This window comes from Thamnophis sirtalis, unplaced genomic scaffold, assembly GCF_051295495.1.
Source record: "Thamnophis sirtalis isolate CommonGarterSnake01/CBP01778 unplaced genomic scaffold, rThaSir2_p1.2 scaffold_7, whole genome shotgun sequence".
In the NCBI taxonomy this organism is placed as follows: Eukaryota; Metazoa; Chordata; class Lepidosauria; order Squamata; family Natricidae; genus Thamnophis; species Thamnophis sirtalis.
This window is the reverse complement of record NW_028261387.1, coordinates 95475416-95486102: the sequence shown is the minus strand read 5'-3', so window position 1 is coordinate 95486102 and position 10687 is coordinate 95475416.

Genomic DNA, 10687 nt, shown 5'->3' with positions numbered 1-10687 from the left:
ATCGGAATAGGACTAAGAGAAGTGTAGAATAGGGAAGAGAAGAGAAGCAAATAACGGATTGGAAGGGACCTTGAAGGTCATCTAGTCCAACCCCCCCCCCCCGCCCGGCCAAGCAGGAGACCTTATATTATTTCTGGCAGATGGCTGTCCAGTCTCTTCTTGAAAGCTTCCAGTGACAAAGCAGCCACGGGTGTCCCTGCGTGTGCGCGCAGGCGAGTGCGTGTTTTAACACCTCGCTTGATATTCGGACACCAGCATTGCTTGTAGCCTTTCCATTTACTCTTCTTTGCTCAACTCGGAGTTGGTCGGTGGGTGCGTTTCCAAAACCACTTGCCCCAAACGGCTGCGTTCAGGTCCGATTGTGGACCGGTGTCTGTGTCTGTGTCTTTCTTTCTTTCTTTCTTTCTTTCTTTCTTTCTTTCTTTCTTTCTTTCTTCTTTCTTTCTTTCTTTCTTTCTTTCTTTCTTTCTTTCCTTCCTTCCTTCCTTCCTTCCTTCCTTCCTTCTTTCTGTCCTTCTTTCTGTCTGTCTCTCTGTCTGTCCATTGACGTGTTCTATAACCTCGCTTCGTTTGGGAAACCAGCTTCCGCGTCCTGCGTGGGGGTTTTTCCCCCGCAGCTTCCAGTTATTTCTCTCCCCGCCTGGGAAGGGCTCCGGAGGGGGAGCATCTCGCTCCCAAGACGACCCTTCTCCAACCGCCCGTCCAGCCCCGTGCTCTCTGAAGCCCGGCCCCGCGTCTGCCGGGGCTTTACCCACCCGCGGGCGGAGGTGGGGCCGCCAGCGCCTTCCCCCGGCTCAGCCCAGAGGCCGGACCGCAGCGTGATTTAAACTCTGCCGAAGGCACCGTCCTGGCAGCGGCGGGACGATGCAGCTGGACTTCGCGGGCCCTCCGCGGCCGGCCCTGTCCCGCGTGGGCGAAGCGGGACCTCCATCCGCGGGAGCCCCAGCCTACGGCTTGGAATCCTGCGTGGGCTCCAAGCCCCCCTACAGCTACATCGCGCTGATCGCCATGGCCATCCAGGGCAGCCCGGAGCAGCGGCTCACCTTGAGTGGCATCTACCGCTTCATCACCTCCCGCTTCGCCTACTACCGAGACAATAAGCAAGGCTGCAGAATTCCATCCGCCACAACCTCTCGCTCAATGACTGCTTCGTCAAAGTGTCCCGGGACGACCAGAAACCGGGCAAGGGGAGTTTTTGGACCCTGGACCCCGAGTGCCACGACATGTTCCAGAACGGCTCCTTTCTACGACGGCGGCAGCGTTTCACCCGCAAGAGGCGTCCTTCCAGGGCCGCGGGGGGCGTCCCAGGGGCCAAGAAGGGCCCCGGGGTGGCAGGAGCCAGCCGACTGGCACAGGGATGCCAGGGGAGGCGATCAAGAGGGAAGACGGCACACCGAGAGCAGATGCCACCGGCCAGGGCCAAAGTTCCAGCCGGGCAGTGCCAGGGGCTGAGGGGGCCTTGCCCCTGAATCTATTTACGGGCGGACAGGAAGGTGAGGATCCAGCCCTGCGTTGCCCGGAGCCCCTTAGCCCTCGGGCCCAGCCTTGTGCCAAGCTCAACCCCTCCAAGACGGCAACGTGTTTCCATCTGGGCCCCAAAGCTGGCCTCTACAGCCAGCATCTGGATTCTGCTCCCCGGGAAGTAATTACCAAGTGAAAGGGGCCCTTCTGGATGACCTCGAGGTTGCCCCCCTGGCGGAGAGGCTGCCCTCCCTATCCAACCCGGAGATCAATGGAAGCCTGCGGAATGGCCCCCGCTCTTCCCAGGGAAGCCCCAGCAGGAAGGCAAGGGGGCAGCACCCCAAGCGTTTGGCCAGCTGGCACCTCACTTCCCGGCTCTTTTGGGGAACGGCAAAGCGGCCCAGCCCTGGCCACCGGGCATATCCATCGCCCACCATCGACGGCCAGGAAGGTTACACCAAAGCTTCGGTCCTGCCCGTCTTCGGTTATTCCAACCCGGAGTCTCGAGGTGGGGGCTACCATGCCGCCTGCAGGCCTTGAATCTCTGTGGCAATGAGCCCCCTTGGGACCACCTTCTGACCTCCTCGCCTGCCGCTGGCAATCCCGCGGCTGCCCTCCAGCCCCCGTCCTTCGTCCAGCTGCCAGGGGAGCAGGAAACCTGGCCGGGGACCCCCTTTTCCCTGCCGGGGGGCAGCAACTATCAGTTGGGCCTGCCCCACTGCCTCTACAGGACTTCGAGTATGTTTCCTTTTCGAGTGACGGGGAGGAACTAGGGGTCCCTCATGCCCCCATCAAGGCCCTGGAGAGGTAGGAGCTGGATGCCCGTCTGAATTCTGGCAAGGGGGCAGTGGGGGGCTGGGTGAGAGTGAAGTCTTCTCCCCCCCACCCGGAGGGGGGGGGCTCCGTGGACTTTCGCAGAGGGACAAAGCCACCTACGGCCGAATCCTGGTTTCCAGCTTTAAACCCAGCGTTGCAAGCTTGCAAGGTGGATAACGAGAGGAGGGGGGTGGGCAGGGAGGGGGGGGGGATTCGAACCCTTCAGATGCCAGCCTTCAGCAAGACAAAGCAAAAAACTGCCAAGGGAAAAAGCTGCCAGCAAACATTAAATGCCAGCCAGGAAAAATAATAAAAATAAATGGAATTTTGGCCTGAATTTTCGGGTTATTTTTTTTATTTTTTATTTTTTAATCCCAGGGTTGTGGGGAAGGGGGCATTCTGCGTACGGTCAGAGGCCATTGTATGTATTTTGTGGCCTGTGTTTATTTTGGGCTGGCTGTTTTGGGAGGGATGAGATCATGGGAATAGGGGTGACAATCCTCCCAGAGATTGGGGGGTTGGAGGAGGCTGAAAGGCCTGGCCAATTTTTGAGCGGTTCTTTTTCTCATGCTTTACTACAAGCGTTAAATCCAAGGAGGAAGGAACGCTTTGCCCATTGGAGTCGATGGGGGCAGGAATCTAAATTTCCCCTGCTCCTCGACTTACGACTGAAATTGCGTCCGGGATTTCCACCGCTAAGCAAGATGGTCGTTCAGTGAGGGTTACTAACTTATCCACCACCGCGGAGACTCGCTTAACAACGGTGGCCAGAAAGGTCGAGTCCTGCTCGGCTTTACAACCTGCGGCGAAGCGAAATCACTGCAGCTGTTAAGTGAATTACGTGGTCATTAAGCGAACCTTCATGGCCGCACATGGGGAACATACAGCGACGGGATGTAGCAGCCGTCGTAAATGCATGCCAATGGCAAAGGGCTCAAAATTTGATCATGTGACTGTTGGGGGGGATACTGAATATGGTCGTAAGTGTGAGGACTGGTACTTAATCGTTTTTTTCACTTCTGTTCTGACTTCAAACAGTTGTAACTTGAGGACTAAGGCTGAAATAACCCAAGTCCTCAGTTTACAGTGCAAATTTTGGTGGTTTTTGCACACACACAAACTCTTACACCAATGAGTAAAAGTACTACAGGCAGTCCTCGACTTCCAACAGTTCATTTAGTCAAAGTTACGGCAGCACTAAAAAACCTGACTTATGACCACTTTTCACAGTTACGACCTTTGCCACATCCCCATGATCAGCTGTTCAAAATTCAGCGCTTGCCAGCTGATTCATATTTACGACGGTTGCGGTGTCCTGGGGGGGGGGTCACGTGATCCCTTTTGCGACCTCCTGACCAGCCGAGTCGACGGAGAAGGCAGATTTACATAATCACTGTGTTATTTTACTTCAACCGCAGTGATTCACTTAACGACGAGAAAAGTCATAAAACGGGGCAAAGTTCCACAACAGTCTCACTTAGTGGCAGGAATTTGGGGCTTGTAAGGAGAGGACTATCTCTATTTGACTTCGCTCTTTTAAAGGGCCGGAAGCGGAGAATCATCCAGAATTATCATTCTTTTTTTTTTTTCATTTTGGAAATCCTGGCTCAGCACAGCCAAATTCTTCTCTTTTGCACCCGTTTCCCACCCGCCAAAATCTTCTCGTCTGAGACAGTTGTAGGGCCTGAAAGTTAATTTGCTTTAAAAAAAAGAAAAAAAGAATCTTCCCTGTCCATTTATTCCAAAAGAAAGTGGTTTTTAAATCTAAGTTTCTCTCTTTTTTTAAAATCTTTAAAATAAGATGGTGCTTTCTTTCTTTCTGTTTTTATTTTGTTTATACAAACATAACATGTCTGCAACACTTTATACTTCCTTACACATCCCTTGCGTTTCCTTTGTCTGTTAATGTAAATCATATATGTGTGTGTGTGTGTTGTATTTGTGCTGATAAATAAGTAAAGGGAGACTAATATAGATCTATTTCAAGCTATTTAGCTCTCATCAGCTAGCCATACCCTTACTGGGATTCGAACCTGTGCTGTATTGCATCTTAGGCAGATGTGTTAACCACTAAGCCACAGGGTTCTTCTCCTTATCAGCTGAGCCAGGGAAATAGGTATGCATTTAGAGTCATACACACACACACACACACACACAAACACACACACACAAACACACATTTTGTTTCATATATCTTTTTTATCAGTTCTTTTTTTTATTAAAAGTTTTAATAAGTTTTACAATTATATACCTTTCCCCTTCCCTCCCCCCCTCACAATCCCACTTCCCCCCCTCCCAGAGCAAATACAGGGTATAAAAATTTAGCAATCATAAACTAAAATAAACTAACAAGCTTTAGTATCGTCCCTTCGCTTGTACTTTAAATCCCCTTTTGTAAAGCCAACTTTAGACAAGTTGTAACATTCCTTGTTCATTCATTCATAAGCTAACTGAAATTTCTTAGTCCCATATTTATGTTGAATATAATCAATCCATCTTCCCCATTCCAAATTTTACGTTTGTTACCCATACCCACCCAGCCGAGGTGGCGCAGTGGTTAGGGTGCAGTACTGCAGGCCACTTCAGCTGACTGTTATCTGCAGTTCAGCGGTTCCAATCTCACCAGCTCAAGGTTGGCTCAGCCTTCCATCCTTCCGAGGTGGGTGAAATGAGGACCCAGACTGTGGGGGCGATATGCTGACTCTGTAAACCGCTTAGAGAGGGCTGAAAGCCCTATGAAGCGGTATATAAGTCTAACTGCTATATCTTTTCCCATGTTTCCATCATTATAGGTTCCTCAAAATTTTGTGCCCATTTTATCATACAGTCTTTAAACTAGCTCTGTTTCAGAATCTATTTCTATCAATATATTATGTAACCTTTTAATATGCATTTGACTCTGGTCCCTAATTTGTTTTACTAAGGTATCCTCATTTTGCATCATACCAATTTTCTGGTCTTTTTTTCCATCTGGCCTGTAGCTGTCCATACTGAAACCAGGTTTGAATTATTCTTTCCTCTTTTAATACATTCAAAGGTTTTAACTGTAGTACTGTAGTTTTCTATCAGTTCTTATGTCTCTTATTCCCTACTGTTTTGGTCTACAGTCTATTCCAGTGGTTCCCAAACTTGGCAACTTTAAGACTTGTGGACTTCAACTCCCAGAATTCTCCAGCCAGTATAAATGATTGTGATTTGTTACTAAAACCATATAAGGAGATATTGAAAAATGGAAGAATGAAGGATGGAACTTTAACTAAGGAAATATGAACAACAAAACAGGCAGAAAACACGTCTTTGAATATTACAGCAATACGAAAGATGGGGGAGTTAAAACAGAGATAGAAAATAGTGGGGGGGGATTAATAATTATATATTAAGATATACAAAGGACAGAAAGATGGTTCAGAAAGAAAGGGTGATAATAGAAGACATGGACATGAAATTTAATCAGACTATATGTCTACTGAAATGTATGTTACCCAGTTACTACACCATTCATGCATTGATATGTATAAAGAATATAAAAAAATAAAAATTTGATTGAAAAAAAATGCACCCCAAACTTGACAACTTTAAGAGTCTTAAGCTCTGCTGGCTGGAGAATTCTGGGAGTTGAAGTCCACAAGTCTTAAAGTTGCCAAGTTTGGGAACCACTGGTCTATTCTGTACTTCCACCTCTTAGACATTCTCCAGTTTTGAATTTGTTTTATAGTTTCTTGATCTTTCGTCTTCTCTTTATCGCTTTCCTATGTTTTCCCCTCTTTTCTCTAGCCAATTATACCTTGTCCCATACTAACGAATTCCTCTTTATCTTTTAGCTCTTTCGTGAGCCTGTCCATTTCAGCACATTCCAAGATTTATTTATTTTTAATTACATATTCTTCCGTTGGTATGTGTTTGTTTTTCCAATTCCGTGCAAATGAGATTCTCGCTGCAGTTATTACGTGTAGAATTAGGTCTTTGATACTTTTCTCAGAGTTTATTATTCCTAAATAATAGAAATAATTCTGGTTTTGGTTCTGTTTGAAGTGCAGGGATCACTTCCAGCCAGTTTATTTTTTTTCTAAGATGGTGCTTTTAAATATAATTTTTTTCCTTTTCCTTTTAAAATGCGATGCCTTCTCTTATTGATCTGGCTGGAGGTAGATAGGGTACACGTTAAGTGTCTTCTGCCTTGTGCAATTACAAGTGGCCCTCGACTTACGACCCCAACCAAAATTTCCATCGCTAAACGAGACGGCCATTAAGTGAGCTTGGCCTCGATTTACCACCTTTCTTGCCACAATTGTTCAGTGAATCCCTGCAGTTGTTAAAATTAGTAGTTTCTGGCTTCTCCGTTGACTCTCCTCATCATCACCTGAAAAATGCCCCTGAAGTGCATCCGGCGACTACAGCTAGTCCAAAATGCAGCCGCGCGAGTGATAGTGGGCGCACCGCGGTTCGCCCACGTTACACCCGTCCTCCGCGAGCTGCACTGGCTACCTGTTGGTCTCCGGGTGCGCTTCAGGATACTGATGACCATCTTTAAAGCACTCCATGGTAGTGGATCTGGGTACTTGAGAGACCGCCTTCTGCCGATTACCTCCCTAAATCGACCAATTAGATCGCACAGACTGGGCCTCCTCCGAATTCCATCTGCCAGTCAATGCCGACTGGCGACCACACGGAGGAGAGCCTTTTCTGTTGCTGCCCCGACCCTATGGAACGAGCTCCCCATGGAGATCCGCACCCTCACCACTATCCAGACCTTCCGCGCAGCCCTCAAGATCTGGCTCTCCCAGCAGGCCTGGGGATAGGCTCCTAATTACCCGCCCGAGTGTTTGACTGCTGAATGAAAGTTGGGTTTTATTATTTTTCTGTTGTTCACATATTGTTTTGTTTTGACCTTGCACCTCCCCTCCCCGAGTCCCCTCAGGGAAAAGGGCGGCATATAAATCCCAATAAATACCTAAATACCTAAATCACGGGACACTGCAACGGTCATAAATATGAACCAGTTGCAAAGCATCTGAACTTTCGACAGGTGGCCAGGGGGATGACGCAATGGTTGCAGAAGGGGGGGAAAAAACGGAGTCAGTTTTTTCAGTGCTGTTGTAACTTCAAACGGTAAACAAATAGTTGTAAGCCGAGGACTTATTTATTTTCTAGCACACTCTGCAATTAAAGTAAACATCTCCTTCCGGGACCTTCTCCTGGGGGTGCTGCCACAGTTGTTAAGTGTGCAAAAGTCATACATCCCTTATTCTCAGCGCCGTTGTCACATTGGCTGCTAAATGGAACCGTTGTAAATTGAGGACTACCTGTGTATTCCTGTCTCTTTAAGGAGCAAGGGTTTGCCTGCCCCGCCAAGGCTTCCAAATAATATCAAATTTGCCTTCTTCTGCAGATCGAATTAAACACAGCAGATCTGCTTGCCAATTTTCTTCGCAGTTAAAGTTGCAGCCATTGGTCTGTTTGGAGAATGCCAGCCTTAAATTGGCTGGATATCTTAAATTGCAGAGCAATGCGGCCAAGGGTGCGGTGTGTGAATCACAATCAGCAGGAAGCTGGAAGTTCCCCATTTCATCATCCTGCTTGTTTTAGAGCAGAGGTCTTCAAAGTTGGCAACTTTCAGGCTTGGGGACTTCGACTCCCAGAATTCCCCAGCCACCCACTCAATAATAAAACACAGGCCACCGTATCCCGTTATCCGACTCGGTGTGATTGCGAATGTTTTTGTGTTCTCCAATCTCTTGCTTTAATTAAGGATGCAGTAATGGGAATTTCGTAGGTTCGCCCAGACTAAACAACCAGCAGACGTGTGTTTAAAGATGCTATCTGTTTCTTCAACCTCGCCAGCATTTCCAGGCGTGTGGACTTCAACTCCCAGAATTCCCCAGCCGGCATGTCTTTCTCGACGTGGAAAAGTCTTTTTTAACCTTTTTCTTAAAATTTTATTTCTGTAAGCCGCCCGAGTCCTTTGGGATTGGGCGGCCTATAAATGTAATAAATAGAAATATAAATAGAAATAGAAGAAATAGAAAATAGAAATAGAAATAGAAATAGAAATAGAAATAGAAATAGAAATAATAGAAATAGAAATAGGAATAATAGAAATAGAAATAGAAATAATAGAAATAATAGAAATAGAAATAATAGAAATAGAAATAATAGAAATAGAAATAATAGAAATAGAAATAGAAATAGAAATAGAAATAGAAATAGAAATAGAAATAGAAATAGAAATAGAAATAGAAATAATAGAAATAATAGAAATAATAGAAATAATAGAAATAATAGAAATAATAGAAATAGAAATAGAAATAGAAAAGCAAAGTGGGTGGAAACTGGTTTTGTTCCTCGGATGGGGCACCACAAGGAAAGCTTTAGGCTGAACAGTTGGGGAAATATCTGAAAGTTAACAGCGGCAAATCATTTCTTTATCCTGGCCATCTTTAAAAAAAAAAATCTATACAATTAAAGGAGGCTTTTATCTTACTTTCCTGGTGATGGGCAGTTAATTTAATGTCTTTGTTTATGTATTTTTTTCCTGGCTTCTATCTGGATTTCTGGCAGACGTCTCATGACCCAACTGGGGAATATCATCAGCGGTAGGTAGTGCTAGTAGGTAGTGCTAGTATTGATGATGTTCCCTAATGGGGTCCTGAAACGTCTGCAAGAAAACCACCAAGCTCAGAGAGCACCAAGGACCCCACAGTCTGTCTGTCTTTCTTTCTTTCTTTCTTTCTTCCTTCCTTCCTTCCTTCCTTCCTTCCTTCCTTCCTTGATGATGTTACCTAGTTGGGTCATGAAATGTCTGCAAGAACAACATCGAAGTTCAGAGAGTACCAAGCACCCTACAGTCCTCCTCTTCCTTCTCCTTCCGCTTTTTCCTCCTCCTCCTCCTCCTCCTCCTCCTCCTCCTCCTCCTCCTCCTCCTCCTCCTCCTCCTCCTCCTCCTCACATACCCCACTCCCTTTTAATACTGATGATGTTCCCTAATTGGATCATGAAACATTTGCAAGAAAATCACCAAGCTCAGAGAGCACCAAGGACCTCACAGTCTTCCTTCCTTCCTTCCTTCCTTCCTTCCTTCCTTCCTTCCTTCCTTCCTTCCTTCCTTCCTTCCTTCCTTCCTTCCTTCCTTCCTTCCTTCCTTCCTTCCTTCCTTCCTTCCTTCCTTGATGATGTTACCTAGTTGGGTCCTGAAACGTCTGCAAGAAAGCCATCAAGCTCAGAGAACACCAAGGACCCCACAGCCCTCCTCCTTCCTCCTCCTCCTCCTCCTCCTCCTCCTCCTCCTCCTCCTCCTCCTCCTCCTCCTCCCCTCCTCCCCCTCCCCTCCTCCTCCTCCTCCTCCTCCTCCTCCAACTTCACTCCCTTCTATCACTGAGGTTGTTCCATAGTTTGGGTCCCCCCAAGCCCAGGGACCTCTGAGGATGCAAACTGTCTTCTTCCTCCTCTCTCCTCCTCCTCCTCCTCCAACCTCACTCCCGCTTATCCCTAGTTGAGTCCGCACGGATCAACCCTGAATTATTTCTACATTGTGTGAACGCAGCTTCCAGGCTGGCGGCGGCCGGGGGCGGGGGCGGAAGACGCCGGGCCAAAGGAGCCAAGACCCACTCCCACGCGGGAGGCAGAGACAGCGACTGGCGGGGGCTTCCACGCAGGGTTCTTTCCTCGCTTCGCTCCAGCAGCGCAAAAATCCGAGTCGGGCCGGAGGAGCCGCTGCAGGCGTCCGCGGGTGGGAAGAGGGGGCCGGACCCTCCCTGGGGCGCTGGAGGAAGCCCCCCCCCCTTACATGATCTGTGCCCGGGCTGTCTGGTTCCCACACACCCGGCCCGGCCTCCCTCGCCCCCAGCGCTGGGAACGCAGCCTTGCCTCGCAGCTGCTCCCCGCTCGCTGGGAAGGCGCCGCAGCCCCCCGAGCCAGCCCGCGCGGGGGCGGCCAGGGTCGCTCGCTCCTAAGCCCGGGTCTTACTACAAGATGAAGACTCCCTTCAACTTACAGCTACAGAGAAACAAGAGTTGCAAGGGACCTTGGAGGTCATCTAGTCCAACCTCTTCCCAAGCAGGGTTTCCGACGTATGGCAGTCCAGTCTCTCTTCCTGAAAGCCTCCAGGGATGGAGCTCTTGTTAAGCTAATCTAATCCTCTCTGCAAACCCTTTCCTCTCCTTGTCCGTCGCTCCAAACGGCAGGAGAGACCAGCTTGGCGGGGGGGGGGGGGACGACGACGGATCTTGGGGCAGGAAACGGAGGGATGGGAAGAGGGGGTCGGTGTCTCCTGACCTCTGGGCAGGCTGCAGGAGAAGGAGGGAACTCCCCGCCAGATGGGCAGAGGGGCAAGGAAGGAGGAACGCTAATTGTCCAGAGCTCTTGGCACTGACAAATTCTTTGCCCTTTGAAGGAGGAGTTGCTACAAGGGCCG